Source organism: Heteronotia binoei, chromosome 1 (genome assembly GCF_032191835.1).
Source record: "Heteronotia binoei isolate CCM8104 ecotype False Entrance Well chromosome 1, APGP_CSIRO_Hbin_v1, whole genome shotgun sequence".
Classification (NCBI taxonomy): Eukaryota; Metazoa; Chordata; class Lepidosauria; order Squamata; family Gekkonidae; genus Heteronotia; species Heteronotia binoei.
This window is the reverse complement of record NC_083223.1, coordinates 250,070,610-250,095,686: the sequence shown is the minus strand read 5'-3', so window position 1 is coordinate 250,095,686 and position 25,077 is coordinate 250,070,610. Positions and strand designations below refer to the sequence as shown.

The 25,077-nt window shown below is 45.3% G+C and overlaps 1 protein-coding gene across 1 annotated transcript in view; it reads right to left on the bottom strand.

Moving 5' to 3' along the window:
- Positions 1-16,185, bottom strand: part of GAL3ST3 (galactose-3-O-sulfotransferase 3) — a 43,511-nt gene extending 27,326 nt beyond the window's left edge. The window contains exon 1 of the mRNA XM_060252060.1: positions 15,991-16,185. The gene's annotated coding sequence lies outside the window, so the exon portion shown is untranslated. The remainder of the gene's footprint in view (positions 1-15,990) is intronic.
- Between the last annotated feature and the right edge of the window lie 8,892 nt (positions 16,186-25,077).

Genomic DNA, 25,077 nt, shown 5'->3' with positions numbered 1-25,077 from the left:
AGGGACAGCCTAAGCAGAGCGCCTCTATCCATTTTGAAGACACTAGTGAGTCATAAGAGAGGCAGAGAAGATCCACAGAAGTGGCTAAAGGCATTACAGATCAAAAGCAATCACTTCAAACTGGGCCTAGAAGCCAGCACAGTGAAGAAGGGTAAAGGCTGAAATATGCTGCCAATAACTAGGCCTCCTGGATCTAGGCTGTTGCAGATGTTTCATTGCAACTGGTCTCCAGGCAACAGAGGTCAGTTCCTCTGGAGAAAATGGCTGCTTTTGGCACACACTATACCCTGCTGAGGTCCCTCCTGTCCCCATAATTTCCCAGTATTTTTTAATCTGGAGTTGGCAACTCTACGCATAACTCATAACTAGGGTTGTCAACTCCAGGTTCAGAAATACCTGGAGTTTTGAGGTTGGAGTGTGGGGTTTAGGGAGGACAGAGTCTTTCGCTGTGTATAATGCTATACAGTCCACCTTCCAAAAGAAAGGTTTTCTCCAGGAGAAATTGAATAAATAAATAAATAAGCAACCTATGTAGTCTGGAGATCAATTGTAATTCTGAGACTTTTCACAGCTTGAGGCTGGCAACCCTACCCATGCCTGTCAGGAGGCAAATGGCCTATTCCTACACCTGTCAGGAAGGTAGGCTGATGGAAAGGTGGAGGGACATACCCCAAAATCCCTTCTAACAGACCTTCACTGGGCACTGCTGGGAGTTTGCTGAGATCCCCACCCTAGCAACTCACAGTGTAAAGAGCTAGAATAATCCAAACTGAAAATTGGGAGAGAAACCAGTGCTCTAAACTACTAAACTTTACCCAGAGCAGAAAGTCCATGAGACCTGGAATGTGGGATTCTTGACTAACAGATCTCATTTCCCTGCAAGAGAATCTAGGCCAAATCCCACCAGATCAATGGGGGCAGGCCTTAGGGCCGGTGGTGGGGACAGCAGTCTATCACCTCCCCTGTCTCTCAATAAACCTGTTCATTGGCTAGATAGCTAGGGGCAATGGGTATGTGTGTGAAAGCGAGACACAGCAGGGTGGATATTCCGGGCAGAGAGAGGCTAGGAAATGCATCCAATCCCCCTCCTGCCTGTGCCAAGCTTTTCACCCTTCCTACTCCCAGCCTGCCCCCCCCCCTTTCACCAATTTGACAGCTAGGGAAAAAAAATCCTTGTTTTGCTGATCCATTATCCCTTGGGAGAAGAACCTGGAAATTCAAATCAAGGCCTCTGAACAAGGGGCAAAGGCTGCAGTGAAGGGGAAAGTGGATCACTTACGTGGCAGTCTTCCAGATTCCCAGCTGCCAGCTCCAACATTTCTGAGCACTGAAGCAGAAGGAGTATGGGATTTTTATTTTTTAACAGCTTTAGCTATAAATCCTTTAAGTAAATATGTATAGGATTGTGTTTCACAGCCCATATATCAGCTCTTGCTGTCCAGCAGCTAAAGAGTTGAGACTTGCCCTGACCTGAATAGCGCAGGCAAGCCAAATCTTGTCAAATCTCGGAAGTTAAGCAGGATCGACTCTGGCAAGTACTTGAATGAGAGACCTCCTTGGAATACCTGCAGTCAGGAGATGGGGGCAGGCTTTATTCCACCACCTCTCTGAATATTCTCCAGGCCCCCACCCCCCCAGTAGAGGTCAGTTACCAGAAGTTGCCGTGACTTCCATGTGCAGACAGACAGACAGATGAAATAATTGAGACTTGGGACTGAAAGGCCCAGATTCAAATCCGGCCTCTGCCATGGATTCACTGAATGGTCTCTTGAAAAACAACAAGGTGTAGTAGTGAAAGGGTCAGAGTGCTGGGCTAAGGCAAGGGTCACCAGCATGGTGCCTGCTGCCACCCTTCGTGGATCCTGTCAAGAGTTTTTAGAAAGCAGGTAGGGCCAGGTGGTGCTTTTGCTCTGCAGGGCTTCTGACTGGCCACTGGAGATTTCACTGGCTGTGACGATTTTTAAAAAACATTGCTTGGACAGCAGCTGCCACCACAACACAAGGATCTGCACTGTGTGTAGCTGCTGCAGCCATTTTTGTGGCTGGCTCCACCTTGTGCAGCAGTCATTTTGTGGCTGTGCCCACCAAGCTATGCCAGGATTCCAAAGGTGCCCTCAAAAAGGCTGGGGATTCCCAGACTAGAGGTTAGGATACCCAGTTTCAAATCCCTACACTGCCCAGGTAAGCTCATTTGGGTAACCTTTGGGGCCAGTTGCTCTCTCTCAGCTTACTACCACACAGGGTTGTTGTTGTGAGAACAAAATAGAGGGTGGAAAAATATGTACAGGGCCAGGAGTGTAGTGCAGGCAAAAAAAATAAAAAATAAACTAAAGCTATGCTGTTATCATTAACAGTGATAGTAAATTGCAGACTTCATATCTATAGAGGCACAGGGTACTAATAAAAATAACAGACCAAAGATTGGCTCCTAGCATTCCTACTGTTCTTGGAGTTTCTTGACTTGCCCATTCAGAAGGAAACAATGAAAAGGACTGGCCACTTGCCTAGTTCCAGAAGGCATCAATTTCTTACTATCCTATCAGCTCAACTAGGAAAGCTGTGCCTGGTTACCTGGGCTCAGGTTACTGTCTATGATTAAACAAGGCGAGGACCTGACACATGTGACCCGGTTTCAGAGCATTCTGTCCAGCCCATTCAGACTCACAATGCTACCACTCAAACACACAGCCATTCCAATTTCCAGTCATCTGCTCTAACCACTAGGATCCCTTCCTCTACTGGAGGTTACAGACTCGAGGAAACCTGGTTCTAAACTTCTAGGCATTACTGTCTTGACTCAGTAAACTCCCCCTTCTAGCTAGTAAGATTCACTACTCTTTGAGAGGGTAGCTAGCTACAACCCACCCTGGTGGAACTTGTCAGACCCCACTCCCACGATGCTCTTCCTGTGGGTTCATTAGAAACTGACTATCCTGGTGAACATTTTCAGTGCTAACCTACTAGCCTCCTCCTCAGGAGTTGAATTTGTCACATGTGGGCAAGCAACTGTGCGCACACCTTTTATTCTGCAGTATTCAGTTATTCCACAATAAGACATCATTTGCCGGTTTCTGCTTTCACAGTCTCTAGAATAAGGAATTCTGGTGCTAATGATCAAACCCTTTGCAAACATTTTCCCTTCTAATCCTGCATTTTAGGCCTGGCTGTACAGGGGAAGTGCTCTCTGTCCATCCTCAGAGGCACATCCTGCTGTAACATTATTTTCCCCATCAGCCAGAGCCTGGGGATTGCAAATAGCTTCTGTCTCAAGTTCTGCTACTGAATTAGAACACTCACTTCACTTAAAAATTTGCATTGAAAGGTGAAGACAAAAATCCCAACGTTTTCAAAATGCTGAATTATATTACAGCAGTCAATTAATCCTTATGTGAGTAGGGTGAGCACTCTTCCTGCCCCCCTCTTAACAGGGCCCCTGTATAAGACAGGAACAGCTATACCTGTGGAATTTGTACCCATCAGAAGGGACACCAGCCGCAGATTGGTACCTGAGGAAGGTGAGGTTTGGAGAAGGAAAGGGCTTCAATAGGGTATATAATGCCATAGAATCCACCTTCAAAAGAGGACATTTTCTCCAGGTGAACTGATCTCTGTCATTTGGAGAAATCAATCCCAGAACAGCCCTACCTATCAGAGCATCTTCATGTCAACAACGACATCTTTTGAATTTCTGCCAGTTCTCCTACTGTTAAAGGCATGGGAACACAGTCAGAAGGAATTAAAACACCAGTGCCCCCTAAGGGATCTTGTGTGTCTGCATTTGCCAAAGGCAGCTAAAAGCCCCACCCCAGCCACTGGAAAGGGTAGATACCGGAGTGCAGAATCAGAAATGGCAGCAGCTGGAGGGTGGGTAAGGGTAGGGGGTTGTTCTCCAGAGCTTTTCTCCAGAGTTGGGAATAAGGATGTGGCATCCATTTGCATGAGCTCATTCCCCAGCAGGGTCTCAACCCCACCCCCCCCTCAAAAAAAGATATTTATGTTAAAGCAAAGCCTTCAGCACGAAGGAGACATCTTCCCCAACTTCCCCAAAGCAGAGAAAGGAAGAAACGGCTTCCTCAGGCAATGGCGGTTTCATGCTTATTCAATTCAAAAAGCTCACAAAATACAGAACACAGGAAGGATCAAATCCTTCCATTAAGAGGGGAGGAAGTGCCTGATGAGAGAGATTCAGGTTTGGGGTCCGGTACACAGGCCTCAAAGCACTTCCCGTTCCCACAAAGGTAGAGGGTCCTCTCATCATGCTCAGAGGTACCCAAATGACTCTAAACTAAGAAAATAACACGGCTTCAGGGCACTGCACCAATAGCACAGAGTTGTGTTCTGGGGCAAGGCAAACCCTGACTGAGATTAAATATTTGCTCCCAATTCTCGGACTGACCAAACATTCCCTGTTCCATTTATATCCGTTTCTATTCCTGTCTCCTCTCTCAGTTTATGGCTTTTCACTGTAGATTCATTCGTACTGCGTGCACACATCGGACAATTTCTGTATGTAATTTAGACATACAATGTACACCATCTTTATGAACTACATAGTATAATAGCTAACATACAGATGCTCAGATAACGCTGAGTAACACGTATTCAAAGAATCACAGGTTCAAATTGCACAAGGGAAGTGACATTAGAAACAGGGATTTGGGGGGCAAAACAGCAGAGAGAAGAAATTAAAAATCATCCCCAGCTGATTCCCACTGCTGTAATGCAATCCTATGTGCGTCAGGTCATGCAGATCCTTGGTTGTAATGCTCTCTGCCCATCCTCAGAGGCATGCCCTGCTGTAACGTTATTTTTCCCACCAGTCAGAACCTCCCAGCTCAAGTTCTGACACTGAATTAGGACACCCGCTTCACTTAAAACTTGCATTGAAAGGTGAAGAGAGAGAGAGAGTGTCACTGAGGGAGAAAGGTGTAACCACATAGCCAATGCCCACCAGGAGGCTGTCACAACGTAAAGCTCTCTGGTGTGCATGTATCACGTATTCCTAAGGTTTTGGAAGGGCTTGTCCCTATGGTTTTACTCTCACGCATCACAGCCGATGTCAATTGAAACCACAACAAACACAGTGGGATATGTGAATGTTTTCTACATTACCTGCTAAAAGTGACACAGCCAGCACTTCTGTAACATTATCTTCAAGCAGCCCAGTGACTGTGGGGGCTATGTAATAGATGAGCACTGTTTGGAAACCTAAGTTGCATCCACATTGTGGGGATTTTCCATGTTCCTGTCATGGAACTTTGCAAAGCAGCCACATGGAGCTTTTCCCTACAATGATCCTGACCCGAGTGGCCCACCATTGCCGTTCTGCTCCCCTGCACTACCAGAAGACTTTCTCCCCATCAGTAGTTGACTTGTTACTACAGTTTAATGTGACAGCATGATGTCCCTTACTTTTTTAAAAAAAGCCCTCAAGGTGGTGCAAGAAGATGGAAATGGCAGTCATAGAGGGGCTGATGAAGATGTGAGTGGGGTAGGGTTGCCAAGTCCAATTCAAGAAATCTCTGGGGACTTTGGGGGTGGAGCCAGGAGCAAGGTTGTGACAAGCAAAACTGAACGCCAAAGGGAGTTCTGGCCATCACATTTAAAGGGACTTCCCACCTTTTAGATGCCTTCCCTCCATTGGAAATAATGAAGGACAGGGGCACCTTCTTTGGGGGCTCATAGAATTGGACCCCCTAGTCCAATCTTTTTGAAACTTTGAGGGTGTTTTGAGGAGAGGTATTGGATGCCATGATGCAAATTTATTTACCTCAAAAAACAGCCCCCCGAGAACCCCAGATACCTGTGGATTAATTCTCCTTTATACCCTATGGGAATCAGTCTCCAGAGGGTATAATGGAGTGTCCAGCAGACATTTCCCTCCCCGCACTGCTTTCTGATAACCCTGAAGTGGGGGAAGGGCCTCCAAACTGGGGGATCCCCAGCCCCCACCTGGGGATTGGCAACCCTATGGTGGGGACTGTCCAAAGGATGCATTTTCCAGTCAGTGAAGCATGTGCTGGTGTACTGACCGCATCTTTCCCAGAAGGCCATACCCAAACCAAGTTTGGGAAAGATCGCAGCAAAGAGAGAAAATGATGAAAGTGGACAATTAGGGTGACATTATATGGGTGCTCCATACATGATCAACAACAAAACCCCACACCTGTTTGGATGCTGAACCAGAGCAAATCTCTGTGTGGAAGCACATTCTGGTAAGAGATGGAACTACCCAGCCACAGAACAAATGGACGGATGGAAACTCCTTCCTTGGAATTGGTTGCTGAGGGGACTGGGCACACAATTAACTACAAGGGATGCTTTAGGTTAGGGACTGGTGACTGGCAATCTGCTGGTCAGCACAGCTGTGCATCCAGGAAGGCTCACACCTTGTAAGAGAATCCACCACTATCTGGAGATGATGGCCAACCCACTGACTGGGGGCAGCAGAGGAAGAGAATCCCACATTCTGCTGCTCCCAGGCACCACTGTGACAATCTCCTATTTACTAGTAGTGGAAGCACAGCAAAAAGCAGAGCTGTCAACTTTTTGCACAGAGAGAGAGAGAGACTCTGATCCTGTCCTTCAGTCCCGTTTGGGAGGGGGTGAGAACAGAGTTATGCTTGAATGGGCCCTCAGACAACCTGTCCCCAAGAGTCTATAAAAACCAGCAGCTGATCTAACCTAGGGCTCAAGGGGCTTCCTATCTGGGTCTCAGCAGAGCTTCTGGTCCCGAAATGTCCCTTTATTGGAGTTTTCCACCACAAAACAGAGATGCAGGCAAAAGTCCCTTTAAGCTGTGCCTCCCCGGATAAATCAACAATAAAGGCTCAATCCCCAGGGCAGGGCAGAGCAGACACAATTACCACCCCCATTTTTACTGCTGTGTCCTTTATCTTTAGTCCTCTAACCCCCTTTCTTTATTATGGTTGTATTGTACCTCAGAAAGTTTTAGTTTTTTGTTTGCACTGTTTTCCATGTCTGTTACCCCTAATCCTACAGCCTTGTTCAGTGAAGATCTTTGCTGTCTGATGAATTGCTTTTCATATTTTGTAACCCACCTCAGGCTAAAATTGAAGAGATTACCACCACCACCGCTACTACTTTAGACTGGAGATTCTAGAGGTTAAAGTTCTTTGCAAAAAAATCAGGTGGAGGGGCGGGGTGTCGTGGTAGATGGCAGACGCCTGAAAGAGCTGCTCCTTCCACAATCCATATAAATCACCCCTCCTCCGGTCCCTGGACCACTTGCCGCCACCAAGAGATGGTCAAACGAAACCTGGGTAAGTCCATTACGAAAAAGAATTCCGAGGACTTGGTCCAATATCTCCGATCAGGGGGAAAATGTCGTACCTCTCCCAGGGCCTAAGAAGCCTCAGAGAAAATGGCGGGTGAAAATCCCTCTCCGTGTGAGGAGAACGACGCCCTTTCCAGCAAAACCTTTTTTGACGCCATCTCTAAGCTTGAAAATACTCTTTTGGCCCGCATTACTCAAGCTACATCTCCTATTCAAGAGGAACTTAAAAAACTAAACGATACTATCTCTGAAGTGGCACAGACAGCGGACTTAGCTTATGAAATAGCCACTCAAGCTCAAAATGACGTTAAGGCCTTATCTAGAGAAGAATCATGGGCCAAAGAAAAAATTATGTCTGGAAAACAAAGTGCAGGAACGCAACCTCAAATTTCGCAGAATTGCAGAAAAAGCGGAAGAAAAAAATCAGGTGGATTCAATGTCACTGGCCCTTGTGCAATTCAAAGTAACCTGCTCTGAGCCCATTTGTGAAGAGGGCGGGATAGAAATTAAATAAACAAATAGATAAATAATAATAAAAGTACTGGTTCCTATTTAAAACAAAAACCAAATAACAGTTTCTGATCAGGAATTTAACCATGAGTATCATAGTATCTGACAGTCACAGTCACAGGAATGGATTAAGAATGCCAAAAATAATCAGTTGGTCTCCACTGGGGGGAAAAGGAAGGATGTAAATAAATTCAGTTCAATAGTGCCAAAGAATTAATGAGAAAAAGTGCCTCTGAGCATGTGCAGAGTAGCTTCCCTCATAACCAGTGGTGAAAGTAAACATAGATAAGAAACGTAAGGTAATTTTTACCCAATCCTCAGTAAGTTACTGAACCTTCCCATTTTATTTATATATCCCTTTATAATCCATTTTTAAACTCAATGCAGGGATTTCAAATATTGGGGCAGAGAGAAAAGGTCTCAGCCGTTCCAGAGCTGAGAGTGCTGTGGTTCTCCATCTAGAATCATAGTGTTAGAAGGGACCTCCTCCAAGGTCATCTAGTCCAACCCCCTGCACAATGCAGGAAATTCACAAATACCTCCCCGCCCCCTGTTCCATACCCAGAAGATGGCGAAAAACCTCCAGGATCCCTGGCCAAACTGGCCTGGAGAAAAACTGCTGCCTGACTCCAAAGTCAGGAAATGACAAGAAAAATACTCTCCGTGTAACAAAACAATATCAGAATATAATTACAATGATTCCCAGTACAACAATATATTATAGTAACAACATTATCAATTTCAGTGACACAATACTATCCAAAGCACACAACTTCACTACTGTCCATAAGATGATGCTACATTCATTCAATACAGTCCGATGATGATTTGCCTGACTCCAAAGTGGAAATCTGCATTTCCCTGGGCATGTAAGAAAGGACAACGAAAACTAAGCACTGATACAACCTTTCCTGCCCTCCTCCTCATGATCTGCCTAAGTTCACAGAATCAGCATTGCGGACAGATGGCCATCTAGTTTCTGTTTAAAAACCTCCACAGGAGGAGAGTCCACCACCTCCTGAGGAAGCCTATTCCACTGAGGAATCACTCAATCAGGAGGTTCTTCCTAATGTTTAGCCAAAAACTCTTTTGACTTAATTTCAACCCATTGGTTCCGGTCTGACCTAGCACCCAACCTGCTGTATCTGAGCCCCATCGCTCTGCCAGTATTTATACCTCAGCCACATGACCTGGCAGATACGATATCTTGTGAGGAAAGGGAAAAGAAAAGGAAAGTACTGAGTAGGACTGATTCTGCAGTACTCAAATACTCCAAGTTGCTTTCATTTTTCCCTCATTGTTTTTCCAGTTTTCTGCAAGCTAATTTCACTCTCTGGGCGCAGACACAACATTCTCTCCCTCTTTCCCTGCTTTTTCCGAATCCTACATTTCACAGACCTATTTTCCCCCTTTAGGTATGGCCCGTGGCTTCCTGGTGGAGTACTCCAGCGGATATGGATTTATGGATTTATTCCACACCGTGCATTTATTTCTGTGCCTGCCCTTGCACCATCCTCTGCATTGCTGGGACCACCCCTTGTCAATGGACATACCCCCCCCTTTTTAAAAAAAGTAATCTTTATTGCATTATTGTGCAGTTAAGGAGGGATACTTTAACTGCACAATAATGCAATAAAGACACCATTGGATTCTCTACATTTGGGGGGGGGCATAACTGTAGAATGACACAGAATGCTTCTTCAAGAGTCGGCATTCTTCAAAGGCTGAGCCAAAATTGAAACCAGTGTTCCATGACAGGTGAAGGAGCTGAATGGGTCTCTTCAGCTAAGGACAGAAATATCTGGATGCTGAGTTGTCGTAATTGGATTACGCCTCCTTCAGAAACAAGGTAATTTCCAACAGATGGGACATTCAGAATCTGCCACAGGTTAAAAACTGGACTTGACATAACTGGAAATTCTGAAGAGCAAGGGTTCCAAGCCTAGCTGGACCCTCTATTCCTGGATCCAAAACTTCTGCCTACTTTCCTAGATGCAAAGGGGTAGATTTAGGGTCTCCATTTCTGGAGTTGGGAAATATCTGGAGATTTATGAGGAGGGGACTTGGGAGGGAAGGGCTAAGGGAAGGGAGGGACCTCAGCAGGGTATAATACCATAGAGTCTATCCTCCAAAGCAGCCATTTCCCCCAGCAGAATGATCTGGGACCTCATTTCTAATTCTGGGAGATCTCCAGAACTCCATCTGAAAGTTGGCAAACCTAGAGTGCTCAGGGAAAAGGAAAAGAACAAGGAGTCGTGGCACCTTGAAAATGCAAAGATACATCAAAGCACCGGCTCTGTGGACTAGAGCCCATATCAAAAGCACAAAGGGTTTGGCCAAGAGATATGTACATAAATTATAAACCGAGTTCAAGGGCAATGAAACGCAGGAGGCGCAAACTATGCAAAACTCAAAAGTCCATCTGACAAGTGCCATCATCTATCTGGAATTCTTTAGAGGTTTGCATAGAATGGGTCACAAGCTCTATCTCTTGCATTTCACAGTCTTTTAACTACTCTCATTACATTCCCCACCTCCCACCCTACCTCTGCAGACTGAGGTTTTACTTCATGCCAGTGATGTGGGGTGGAAAATCTTCTGCCCCACGTATGTAAATATAATCTCTTTATCTATAATTGCCAGGGCTGTTCCGCAGCAAATCAGTCTTATCAAATGGACCACATGCGGGACCTGAAGCATGGACAAACTCCAGTGCTTGTACACAGGACATGGTGCATTTGCCTACTTTTGCTTCTGTTATTTAAATATTTAAACCTGAATCAGAACATTTTTACTTGATGAAGTGGGATCCCGTGCCAACAACAAGCCTTCTGTTTAAGGTGAATTAACGCTCCTTTTTTTGCTTTTCCCGCAATGGATGAACACAGCTACCCCACTGGGGCCAGCATCTGGTGAGGAATTGTCATTCTGCATTCACTGCCACTGGGAATGCCAAAAGTATTATTTGCCATAGAACATCTTAATTAGCAATGTTCCGTGCACTTATCAGTGCAGAGAAATGCACTTTGCATACATAGAGGTATTTCCTCTTTCCACGGTTATTTGATCAGACAATCAGTGTCTCAAACCCAGTTCTGAAAATAGATTCGGGGACTGATCCTGGGTTCAAAGCAAGCCCTGTACACATAGCACACTGAGAAGGTCATATTTGCCAATACAGACAAGAGAAGGTTAATAATCCTAACATTCCAAGTGAAGCACCAAAAAGGAACAAAATATCAGCCTGGAAGGCAAAATCAACCTTGTCCTAAAGAGTCAAGGCCATTTCCCAATTTCTCCAGACAGAACTCACAGAATCTGGAATCAGCCATTCGAGATGGATTTGCAGATAAGGGCAGATGCCTGGAAAATGCCGAGAGAAACGCAGCCTGAGCAAGCAACATTTCTCATGCAGCCAAAAAGCACTCTCTGAGCTGTCTCAAATAATAATCTAACCACTAGAAATATTAATCCGGCTGCTGAGAATATTAATCCAACTCTGGCAAAGAAGGCTAGCTTGACCCAAATGGAGTCCCTTTGCCTGTCGGATTACGCACTTCACAGGGAGGGGGGTGGAGATCATTATTCATATTTGCGCAGGCCTGAGGGACAAAATTGTACAGTCAATTGGTCTGTTGAAGGCAGTTAGTCTTTCCAAACCCGGCATCTACTCTGAGCCCTAATTTGCAACGCAAGGCTTACCTTTAAACAGGTTTCCTTCGTTTCACTCCTTCCCCTTCCATGCCCTTGAAAGCCAAAACCCCAATGGCAAACCAGCTCAAGTTTCTCTTGAACAGCTCACAGAAGGAGAACGCAGTCCATGTTTCCTCTTAACTGGCCTCACTGTGTGATTCAGACCATCGCATCACACCCATTTCAAAGACAGTAACAATTCTTAAGAGCAAAGTATTCCACAGTCCCAAGATCACACGTGCAGAATTTGTTGATGTGGCAACCTTTGACAGTCCGTTTCTAATCCTTATGAAAGAAACCCCAGAGGCCAGGTTGTACATGTGTGCGTGTGTATGCTAATTGGGTGAGTTAATCAGAGATGCATTCACTGCTCTGCGCTCCCCAGTTACTATTAATAGCAGAAGAAATTATGCAAAAAGAGCTTACCACATACATACATATATATCCTTATAATAATTGTTCCCTCCACTTTGCCCCAAGGACCACTCCAAGACACTCACAGTCCCAAGTCACACCACAGAGTCCGAGAGGTGAGGGCCTTATGACACCTTGTATCACCAGCAAGAGCCAGCACGGTGTAGAGGTCAGGAGCAGCAGACTCCAATCTGGAGGACTGGGTTTGATTCCCCTCTTCTCCTCCACCTAAAGCCTGCTGGGTGACCTTGGGCCAATCACAGCTCTCTTAGAACTCTCTCAGCCCCACCTACCTCACAACATGACTGTTGTAGGTTGAGGAAGGGAAGCCACCAGTAAGCCACTTCAATTCTCCTTAGGGTGGAGAAAAGCAGGGTACAAAAACCAACTCTTCTACCATAGTGGAAGCCAAGGTGTGATTCCTGTGCCAGTTAGATCAGGGCTGCAGAAAGCCAGGTTCAAATCCTACCTCTACTATAAAGCACTCTGGGTGACTTTGGGCCAGTAATTCTTTGTCAGCTTAATCTATCTCAAAGAAATAGAATGGGGGACGAGAGATCTATGTCCACAGCCCTGAGCTCCTTGGAAGAGATGGCAAAATACATGCATTCTTGCTCCCCCCTGCCAAAATTCACCATCCTAAGCAACCACTTATGCAATACCCCCTCTTTCTCCTGTTCCAACCACTTTTGCTCAGCAGTTGGAAGGGAATGTACTCCTGAGGACACGCAATGTTCAATCAGAGTCATCCTGAGGAGGAGGGCAGGAAGGGTTACATCAGTGCTTAGTACTGTAGCAAATCAAATGCAAGACTGTGATCAGGCAGGCAAAAAGGGACTATAAGGAGCATATTGCAAAAAACATAAAGACCAACAATAAAAATTTCTTCAAATATATTAGCAGCAGGAAACCAGCCAGGGAGGCAGTGGGGCCCTTGGATGACCAAGGGGTAAAAGGATTATTGAAGGAGAATAGGGAAATGGCTGAGAAGCTGAATGCATTTCTTGCCTCCATCTTCACTGTGGAAGATGAGAAGTGTTTGCCCGCTCCAGAACCACTACTTTTGGAAGGGGTGTTGGAGGACCTGAGTCAGATTGAGGTGACAAGAGAGGAAGTCCTACAACTGATAGACAAATTAAAAACGAATAAGTCACCAGGTCCAAATGGCATACATCCAAGAGTTCTGAAAGAACTCAAAGTTGAACTTGTGGATCTCCTGACAAAAATATGTAATCTTTCATTGAAATCTGCCTCCGTTCATGAGGACTGGAAGGTAGCAAATGTCACCCCCATCTTTAAAAAGGGTTCCAGAGGAGATCCGGGAAATTACAGGCCAGTCAGTCTGACTTCAATACCGGGAAAGTTGGTAGAAAGCATTATTAAAGACAGAATGAGTAAGCACACTGATGAACACAAATTATTGAGGAAGACTCAGCATGGGTTCTGTAAGGGAAGATCTTGCCTCACTAACCTGTTACAGTTCTTTGAGGGGGTGAACAAACGTGGACAAAGGGGACCCAACAGATGTTGTTTACCTTGACTTCCAGAAAGCTTTTCATAAAGTTCCTCATCAAAGGCTCCTTAGTAAGCTCAAGAGTCATGGAGTAAAAGGACAGGTCCTCTTGTGGATCAAAAACTGGCTAATTAATAGGAAGCAGAGAGTGAGTATAAATGGGCAATCTTTTCAGTGGAGGACACTAAGCAGTGGGGTGCCGCAGGGCTCAGTACTGGGTCCCATGCTCTTTAACTTGTTCACTAATGATTTGGAGTTGGGAGTAAGCAGTGAAGTGGCCAAGTTTGCAGATGACACTAAATTGTTCAGGGTGGTGAGAACCAGAGAAGATTGTGAAGCACTCTAAAGGGATCTGTTGAGGCTGGGTGAGTAGGCGTCAACGTCGCAGATGAGGTTCATTGTGGCCAAGTGCAAAGTAATGCACATTGGAGCCAAGAATCCCAGCTACAAACACAAGTTGATGGGATGTGAACTGGCAGAGACTGACCAAGAGAGAGATCTTGGGGTCATAGTAGATAACTCACTGAAAATGTCAGGACAGTGTGCGATTGCAATAAAAAAGGCCAACACCATGCTGGGAATTATTAGGAAGGGAACTGAAAACAAATCAGCCAGTATAATGCGCCTGTATAAATCGATGGTGCAGTCTCATTTGGAGTACTGTGTACAATTCTGGTCACAGCACCTCAAAAAGGATATTATAGCATTGGGAAAAGTCCAGAAAATGGCAACAAGAATGATTAAAGGTTTCCCTATGAAGAAAGGTTAAAACACTTGGTGCTCTTTAGCTTGGAGAAACGTCAACTGTGGGGTGACATGATAGAGGTTTACAAGATTAGGCATGGGATGGAGAAAGTAGAGAAAGAAGTACTTTTCTCTCTTTCTCACAATACAAGAACTCGTGGGCATTCAATGAAATTGCTAAGCAGTCAGGTTAAAATGGATAAAAGGAAGTACTTCTTCACCCAAAGGGTGATTAACATGTGGAATTCCCTGCCAGGAGCTGGTGGCGGCTAAAAGCATAGCCAGCTTTAAGAGGGAATTGTATAAAAATATGGAGCAGAGGTCCATCAGTGGCTATTAGCCACAGTATGTATATATAGATATAGATATCTATATAATTTTATTTTGGCCATTGTGTGACACAGAGCGTTGGACCAAATGGGCCATTGGCCTGATCCAACATGGCTTCTGTTATGTTCTTAGTTCTCATGGCCCCTTCTTACATTCCCAGGGAAATGCTGATTGTCACTTTGGGGTCAGGCAGCAATTCTTCTCCAAGTCACTTTGGCCAGGGATCCTGAAGGGTTTTTGCCATCTGGAGCAAATGTCACTGGGGGTGCGTTGGGGGAGGGAGGTATTTGTGAATTCCTGGAATTGTGCAGGGGGTTGGACTAGATGACCCTGGAAGTCCTTTCCAACTATGATCACAAGCCAGCTCTTACAGCAGTTTTAGCTGCAGCACCCGTGGGAAAGGGTAAGATATAAATATAAAAATTTAATTTAATTTAAAAGGAAACAAGAACAAATAAAACATTGATGAATGTCATAGCGCGGAGTCAGGGAGGTGAAAGAAGCCACATACCCCCACGCCTCTTCGGAGTAGGGAAAGATTCTCAGCAGCACCCCTCAAGGCAACAGCAAGGGCTGATTGGGCCAAGAGTGACTTCTTTTTAACCTTTGGGGGTGCTGCAATCTCCCTCTTCCCCCTCGCCAGCATACATGCATGTCCCAAGACCGCTGGGAAATTCTCCTGGGCACTCCAAATCGATATGAAGACTTTTGAGCTGAGACTGATCCTTTTGTCTCTGGCTATGTACCCCTTAATGGCACCCCCAAAGACACAGACTTACCTTGCTTCACAGTAGAGTTGATGTGTGCACGACCCTAAATTTGTCCTCTGTCCACCAGAAATGCCCCGAAGTCCTTCCAAGCCTGCCTCTGCTCAAAGATCTTTCTTATTTGTTCACTGCTCCTCTCCAACCAAAATCTCTAGGTTAGGCAATATCGGGTTTCCACCCCCCCCCCCCGCTCAATTAAAAAAAAAAAACAACAAATAAAATCATGAGCCTGATTCTAACTATGCTTTCCATGGAAATAAGTTCAGCCGACCGGCAAAGGACTTCTCTGCAGGTAAGCAATTCGATGGGGCTCAGCATCTGTCTAATATTTTGGAGGGGGGAGGAAGAAAGGAAGGGCGGGGGCGGTACTGCTTTCAGCCGCCCCCTCTCCTCCTGCTCCCGTCAATCTCTCCCCATCCGGAGCACAGCATTCACGCACACCTCTGCGTTCTACCCGGGTTGCTTCCCATCCCAGTCGCACACGTTCATGCACACCAGAAACACAGACACGCACCCTTCCCCCGCCCCATACTCCGCAAGGAAAAGTGCCAGAAAGAGAGCCAAGGCAGAAGTAATTTCTTGCACCCACAAAGCCAAGCTCCTGGATGGCCAGTTAGGCAGGAGGGAATGCAGGCGTCGAAGAAGATCCCGGGGAGGGGGGGGGGGTATCTCACGCCTCCTTCTGTGTGCCCGGAGCCCTCTCCCCCCCCCCCCCCACGCACCTGTGTAGCCCCGGGGAGGCGGCAGCTGCTCGGCCGTGCGCTCCACCTCCACTGCGGGCTCCTGCACCGGCTCCGCGGTTGGGAATGGCGTGGGGGGGCCCTGGCCAAGCCCGGCTGCCTCCACCGCCGCATCGTCCGGCCCGGAGAAGCGACCGAAGCCGACGGAGCCGAAACCCCTATTGCGGGGCCGGGGGGGGGAGGGAGGGAAGGGGGGAACGGCAGCGTTGCGCACAGCCTACGAGCCGGCTGCGTCCAAGCGCAGCGCCATGATGCGTGCTGGAGCCCCCTCCCCGCCCAGCGCTGACGGGGGGAGAAGGAGCGTCAGATCCAAGTCGCGCCACGAGCGGTGACGATTTTGGATTCCCGGCGGGCACGTGTCGCCAAAGGCCCGGCTTGGAAGACCCTGAGGGGCACGTGCGCGTGGTCGAGGCACGTGTCAGCCTCTTTCGTATGAATGCGCCCGAGAGCGCGCGACTGCACAACTGTGGGGCTCCTCCAGGCCATTTGTTTTTTCTTAACGCTTCAGATACGTGCATGCTCTCGCCGGGGGCATTCCAGTTGCTCCCTGCCGGTGGCGGGACTCGGAGAGGGCCGGAAAGGCCTCTCTTTTTAATCTGCCAGCCCGAACTTCTGGTCTCCAGTGCCTCGTGGAGCACGAGGGGAAAAAACCCAATCCAGATGTGCAAAGGATGCTTTTTAGCCACCGACTTGGAGGCCCATAGCGTGCTCCCAAAGCTGAAAGTAGGCTCAGCCCCCTGGCCGGACGAAGTGGCGAGGGTGGCTTAGAGCTTATGCAAAGAGCTTTCTTTTAGGCTGATTTAGCTTCTTATTGCATTATGTAGAGCTGGAGGCTGCCTTTGAGCGGGTCCTCGCGATCAGATCCATATAAAAAGAAGTGCTTTCAGGTAAGCAGCTTTTTGTGCCCCGAAGATGGGCAAGTGGATGTGGACTGTAGGGTAAAAGCTTTGGTCTCTAAACCAAAAAGCCTTAACTGGGGAATTACCCACAAGTCTCTGCTACTCACTCTTTAGTCCCCAGCCCTGTCAAAGAGCTTTCCCTGTAAATTATGCTCCCCATTGCTGTCGCCCATCCATTTTCCCATTGCCAGTGAGTGGAATTCCAGCCTCCCTTGCGACACTGTCGATAAAGCAGAGGGGACAGTGGCTTTTTCCTCCATCGTGCGCTGCTCCAACCAACTCTTCACCTAACATATAACTAATTCATGGGATTCAGCACTACACAAACGCAGTGACGGCTGGCTTTAAAATTCAAAGGATACAAGCAAAATGCATAAAGGAGAAGGATTCTCTCTGGTTATTAGCCATGATAGCTAAGTGAAACAGCCATGTTTTGAAGCAATGAACCTCTAAATACATAATGGCTGGAGGGGCAGAGGGACGTCTGAATCCCTATAAAGCTCATTGGAGTACTCTGGACCAATCATCTATGTAAAAGAGCAACATTTGAAACTCCTTTTTAATCTCTATGCTTTTTAATCTCTATGTAAAACCCTTAGGACAAGTCATTTGTAGTTTGGGGATTAGCTGTCATCAATATGCCAATGATACCCCAGCTCTACATTTTCTTATCCAAATCTCCCAGGAGTGGCGGAATAGAGGCCTTGAATTGCCACCTGGCTGCAGTGATTACTTGGCTAAGAGTGAGCAAATTGAAATGAAACCCTCCAAAGACAGAGGTGACACTGGCTGGGAAGGCAGAGATCTTGAAGGACGCCACGCTCACCGCTTTCATTGTGGGTCAGCTGACCCTTGCTCAGTCGAGAGCCCTGGTTTGACTGGATTCAACATTACTGCTGGAGAAGAGAGATAATGCAGCTGCAAAAAAAAATTGCTTTCCTGGGAGTTGGATGCAGTATAGTCCCTACCTTGCTACAGCCAATCTAGCCAATCTGAGATTAGACTACAATAATGCATTTTACGTTGGTATTCCCTCATTTGGTGCAGAATGCTGCAGTTCAGCTATTATCATGAATTAGATAGAGCATGGATATTGTTCCCTTTTTAGTCACTCCATTGGCTCAGTTAACGGGCTCAGTTTAATAGCTGCAGTATCACTTGTGCTCCACAACAGCTTCAGGCATCCGAACATGACAATTTGCAGGTGCCACCCTGCACATGGGCAAAGTCAACTGCCCATTCATTTGCATTCTCAGTTGTAGCCTCCACTCTATGGAATGGCCTGTCTGGTGAAATGGGGCCATCTATAGCTGAGCTTAAGCCTACTCCAACTGGTTGCAGCAATGACAGCTCTTTTCCAAGTTGGTGGCTGGAAAGCATCCTTTGCTGGAAAGCACCTTACTATCCAGAATCCTTGGGAGAGGAGAGGGTCTGAACCAGGGATCTTCTGCACACAAGTCAGCCACACTATCACCAAGCCATACCCCTTCCCATCACAGAATCAGGGGCAGAACAATGTATGACACCTAAGCTCCACTTAGAAGAAAGGTGAGATAATATAGGAATAGTGATTAACAAGTGCCAGAAGGCAAATGACTTGACCGGAGTAGCTCAGGCTGATATTTAGATGGGAGACTTCCATGGAATACCAGGGTCATGACAGGGAGGCAGGCAATGGCAATCCCACCTCTGAATGTCTGTTGGCTAGAGAGTCGCCCTAAGTCAAACTGTGGCTTGTTGGCTCAAAATAGACAGACATTGAGTAACTGGCTGTTGCAGCCAGCAGTGCTCTTCGCCTACTCTCCCCAAGGTGAAACTTTTGGAACACAGTCCAGTATCTACACATCATGAGCTGCGCACCATCCTTCTTCCGGCACACTGCAAAGGGATCTTGGGGGGGGGGGGTGATCACCAAAGGTTCCTAAGTGTCCTTCCAGGTGTTATTGCCCCCGAGCAGTCTCTGACTGCTTGTACAGGCAAGCCAGTTTTGCTTCCTACCTCCAGCCCCTCATTTGATTGCACAGCTGTTCAACTTATCATATAAAATACCCTCGTTTCCCTCTACAGGGACACTTCTCAAAATTATGAACAAACTTAATTGGTGATTGGAAACCAAGGGTGTAGCTCCATGAGAGGGAAGCCCAAACAAATGCAAACATTAATATTTTATGTAAAAATAAACATTTGGTATACTATGCAATCATGAAACAAGAAAAGCAATGTAGAAAATCTTTAGGGGTTTCCAAGGCATTGCAGCTGTCATCTTTTGCTGCGTTCCCCACCAGTTTGAATAGAAACTCATCCTTGCAACTGCTTGCCTCTCATTTGCAAAGGGTTGGCCAAGGTCCAACAAACCAGGCAAAAGTGGTTTGCAAACCCAAGGGGGGTCTGAATGGAGTGTTTCCTGAGCATCACCAGGAAACACCTCACCCTACTCCAGAGACTGGGAAGGGACCACAGCTCACTGGTAGAGCATCTGCCTTGCATGTAGAAAGTCCCAGATTCAATCCTAGCATGTCCAGTTAAAAAAAAAAAGCAGCAGTTGATGAAACATTTCCACCTGAAACCTTGGAGGCCATAGCCAGTCAAAGTACACAATACTGAGCTCAAGGGTCCGACTCTTTGTTCTACCTTATACCTAATGTTTATAGCTGAAAATCCTATACAAATAATACCTTTGCTGTTAGCGAAGATACAAGAATATGGAGAGTTGGCAGGACTTTATGTTAATAAAGAAAAATTGAAATTTTTATGTAAAAACATGCAAGTAAATAAGCAAAAGGAATTGCAGGGACTGACGGGATGTGAAGTTACTTCTAAAGTAAAGTATTTGGGCTTGGAGATAACAATGAGGAATATTGATTTGTTCAAAAATAACTATGAAAAGCTATGGCATAAAATGGATGAAGATATGGTGAAATGGAATAAACTTAATCTGTCATTGCTGGGCAGAATAGCTGCAATTAAGATGAATATTCTGCCGAGAATAATGTATTTGTTTCAAACCATTCCGATTGTGAAAGATAGCAAACAATTTAATAAATGGCAAAGGAAGATTTCAGAATTTGTATGGGCTGGGAAGAAACCAAGGATTAAAATGAAAATTTTAACAGATGCTAAAGAGAGAGGAGGATTCCAGCTACCAGATTTAAGACTATATCATGATGCAGTTTGCTTAGTATGGATAAAAGACTGGATGACACTGTTGAATAAAAAAACTTTTAATGTTGTAAACTCATGGAAATAAATTCGGCTGGCATGCTTATATGTACTATGGGAAGAAAAAGATGGATGTTTTTTTTCTCACCATTATATTAGAGATAATTTGTTAAATACATGGATGAAGTACAAGAAATATGGTGATGAGAGAAAGCCATTATGGATAGTGCCAGCAGAAGTAATAAAAATAAGTTGAAACCAGTGAAGAGAGAGGATTGTCATACAATCAATTACTAAAAATACAAAGTGGCAAAATAGAATTGAAAACTGCTGAGGAGTTGAATTAAAAATATGATTGGTTTCAAATGCAACAAATAAAAAGTCTGGTGGAGAATGATATCAAAACTGATAAGACGTGAGCAAACAGAAATGGAAAAAGTTCTGCTTGGAGATAATGAAAAATTTATTTCAAAAATATATGTTACTGTTAAAATGGTCTACGGAAGATGAGGTAGTAAAATCTCAAATGATTAAGTGGGCAATCAATGTAAATAAAGAAATACAGATGGATACAGGGGAGTATCTTTGGAAGAATTCTATGAAATTATCAACATGTCAGAGTATAAAAGAAAATTGTTTTAAGATGATGTATAGGTGGTATATGACTCCTAAAAACTTGGCAAAGATCAATAAAAAGATGCCAGACAGATGTTGGAAATGTAGAAGACATGAAGGCTCTTTTTACCATATGTGTTGGACTTGTGAAAGAGCAAAAAAGTATTGGCAGATGATTCAACAAGAAATTTCAAAGATCTTGGGATATGAATTCAAGAAAGTAGCAGACACTTATTGGGAATTCAAAACTGGAAAAATTTCCAAAAGATAGAACTTTGATCTGGTACTTGCTTTCAGCGGCTAGGACATTGTATGCGCAGTTATGGAAGCAAGAAAAAATACCAGAAAAATGGGATTGGATTGTAAAAGTTATAACATGGAGTGAGATGGACAAACTAACAAGAATCTTAAGAGGCTATGATTTGGAAGTGTATGAAAAGGAGTGGAAAAAGTTTAGATGTTATGTAGAAGAATGGAATATAAAAGGATATTGGACAATTTTTTGATAATACTAGAACAAAGTAGAATATGAATATAGGTTCTTATAGTTTAAGGGTACCTTTAAATGTTAGTATTTTAAGTATATAACTTCAGCGGGAGTCAAGTAACGGGGGGAGGGGGGGCTAGAAAATAGCATATGGGATAGATAAAAAGAAGATATTAATGGATATGGTTACCATATGTTATCGATAAAATTATGTTTACCAAAGGGGGGGGGGGGAAAGGTAGAACAAAGTTTGAATCCAGTGGCACCCTTAAGACCAACAAAGTTTAATTGTGGCCATAAGCTTTTGTGTGCTTACATACCTCTTCACTTTCAGCACACAAAAGCCTATACCCAGAATTAGACTTTGTTGGTTTTAAAGGTGCCACTGGACTCAAACTTTGTTCTGTTGCTTCAGACCAACATAGCTACCCATCTGAATCTATCTGTATAAGGTAGCCTAAACCCACAGCAAATCACTTTTGGGAAAAGCCAGAAAGTTTTGAAGACAGTTTGCAATGCCTCATGGAAGCCTGCAGACCAAAGGCAGGAGAAATCCGAAGGGGGCCATACGAATAACCTGAGTTGCTGAAGCCACAAACTTAAGATTTCAGCTCCAGGGTTCCTACCTAGTTTCTCAGAATGATTGAAAACCACAATGAGCTGGCTGCTGGAGAACAAGTAATCACCCCCACCCCACCTTCAGGTGCCTCCTGAGAGGACCACAAAGGATCTTAAGAAACTCAGCTGGAAAGACCTTTCAGAGCCACCTTCAGCTGTAGCAGACAGCGTTCAGAAGTGCTGCCAGTCAGAAGAGACTATTATTGGGAGTAGATGGAGCTGTCAGCTGACGCAGTAGAAAGCAGCAGAGTTGTGTTCTCTACATGACATTTCTATAGAACAGACATCTCCAGCTCCATAAAACTGAGCAGTCTAATTATCTAATTTACTCACACACCTGCCCACACGCTCCCGTTAGATACCTGCATCATTCATTTGTCTCTTGTATTTTTAGCCTGCCCTTCTTGAAGAGTGTAAGAAAGGGCAGGCTAAAATGTGGCTCACTCCCCTACGTTTTATCTTAACAACCCTGTGATTGGGAATTGCTGGCCAAGGTCATCCCACAAGACTTACAGCAACAGGAATTTGAACCTAAGAGACAACTCCCCCCCCAATCTAAGACCCTAATACATTTGCCATTGGTTCTTCTACAAATATTCTACCTGCTTGCAAAGACTGCATTGTCTATTCAGCTGTCTGCAATTTATACTGCACAAGGGGACTAAGCAAGGCTTACCTACTTTAAGGCCCTTTGAAAATAGACTGCAAAATCCTTTGAAATTACAAAACAGGAAACAGCATTGTCAGTGCCCCCGCTCTCAACTCCTACCCAATTTCTTGATGGAACAACGTTCTGCTTCAATTTTTGATGGACAAGAAAATGGGAAGAGGGACATAATCACAGTATCAAATTGTATCACATACTATCAATTTTTTTTTCGTAAAAAAATAATTAAAAGCAAGATAATTAGCCACTGGAAGGTGCTCCTACCCCATGGCAGTTCTTCTAAAATTTGGCTTTCCCATCTCCTCACCTGTTCATACACAGAACATTTAGCCATGTTGGGTACCTTTTCTCACCTTTAGAAGACTGCCTTCAAGCAGCCACAAACTCAGTGGGCCTTTTCTAACCCAGATGTAGAGTGGGGCTCCCCCCCCACCCCGCTCTTTAGCTCTTTCCAAAGCAAACTCTGGCCAGATTTTGGGAGTGCGTGGAAGTCTCTGTTCACACACTTGCTGCTGCTCCTTGAAGAACTGGAGCAGAAAATGCCTTTTCCCCCGCCTCTCTTCAGGCTTCTCCTTTGTTCCGGGGGCCAGTCAGACACCCATTGTGCACCATGTGCAGGCAGAGGCCAGCTCGGCTGAGAGGCACAACAGCAGGCGTGTTGGAACTGGAGAAATCCCCTTTGTGCTTCGGCTCCCCCCCCCACCCCTTTTCCTACCCAGATTGAGGGCAGAGGTATGTAAGCCACAAAGCACCAATTGTAGCACAATCCCCAGAGAGCTAAAAGACAGACAGATGCAGGCAGGGAAAACACCAGCAGACAATCTGCCACTGATGGAAGCCAGGGACAAAAGCCCACACAGCTGGCAGGCAGCAAGATAAAATCCGGAAAGGAAAGAAGCAGATCCCACACTAAGGTGGAGGTATAACCCCAGCTGTGCGCATCCCACTTTCACAGCCCAAACACACACACATGCACACCGTACGTGTGTGACACTCATGGCAGAAGGGCTAAAAGTTTGACTTGCATGTTCCCAGGCTCAACCTTCATCAAGGCCCATTTGCTTGTGAGCAAGCCTGATGGAAAGTTGGAGAAATTTACCTCTGCATATAAACATGCCTAGGAAACAGCCTTAGGCAAGCTCTTCTTTCTCATCTGCAATATGCACAAATGATGGTTTGCATGTCTAGCGTTAAAAATCTATGAGACAGCATAGAAAACTTTATGTGAATGCTAGTGTATGGACAGGTGCAGATCTGCTGCTCCCTTCTACATGTGAAAGTCAGAATGGTGACATAATATAAAAATGCATTCCTATACAGTCACCGCTAGTGAAGGCAGGAGTTAAAAGGAATTCTGCAGATCCTCCTCCCCCCCTCCAATTTGTTCCAGAGGCACACACAGCTGTGATTCATGTTACAGTAAAACCCAAAGGGGGAGAATGACAACCTTGTATCATATTCAGCATGAGAATTTTTTTTCTGAATGAGAGCTCCAGCCTCAGTAAACCTACTGGCCTCTAAGATGCAACAGGATGGTTAACCTCTCATGGTTAACCAGAATCATGGTTCCTTCTACGGAAAGTACACACGTGAAGCTGCCCGGTTACCTTCAGTCAATCGGCCTATCAAGGACAGTCTTGTCTCCTCTATCTGACAGCATAACCTACCTGGATGGCCCAGGCTAACTCAATCTCATCACATCTCAGAAACTAAGCAGGGTTTGCCATGGTTAGTCAAAAACCACCAAAGTAGTCCAGGATTGCTATGCAGAGGCAGGCAAATAACAAACCACCTTGCTTCATCTCTTGCCTTAAAAACATTATGGGATTATCTTAAATCTGCTGTTAGATGAAAAATACTGTAGCCTTGAGGATTGAACCTGGGAACTTTTGCCTGCAAGACTGATAGCTTTCGCCGCAGCCCCCTCTCCTGATAAAGGTATTACAATTAACAATTTCCTTGTTAATTTCAGAGACTTTCTCCCCAAGGCTGCACATCTGAAGAGGGTGGTGCTGACTCACAAAAGCTTAACAATGGAAGAATGGAAAAGTTCTGTCAGCCTTTCATGTGCCACTGATTTTTGGTTGCATTCTGCATAGGACTGCAGCCTTCATAGCAATTTCCCCCTTCTATTTAGAATCCTTTACATTTTCTGAATGGGATTACTGCTGTGCTGAATAGGTTTTAGAATAAAGGTACCCATTCATCACAATGCCAAAGAACGGCTCCAGCCTTGGAACAGCTCCAGTCTTGGAACTTGATTGTCCTTGGAGGACCAAGACTATGTATTTATTTGATTTGTATCCCACCCTCCCCACCAGAGCAGGCTCAGGGTGGCTCTTCTGCCTTGAAGCTAGAGGAATGGAAATAAAATTCACATTCTCTCAGGCAGCTGCAGCAGAGGGAGTGGCTCTATGAAGTGCAAAGGCACTCCTTCCCCCGCCCCCCAAACTAGTGGATTAAAAACCTTGACATGATTTGACAAGTCAGAGGCACGGATATACTGCCCCCTCCTGGGTCCAGAGTGTTAAATTTTTGGAATATAATTCCTTTTAATTACATGATTTTCATAGCACTTAACATACCATGAAATATTTTTACAAGCATTATTTGTGTTCACACCC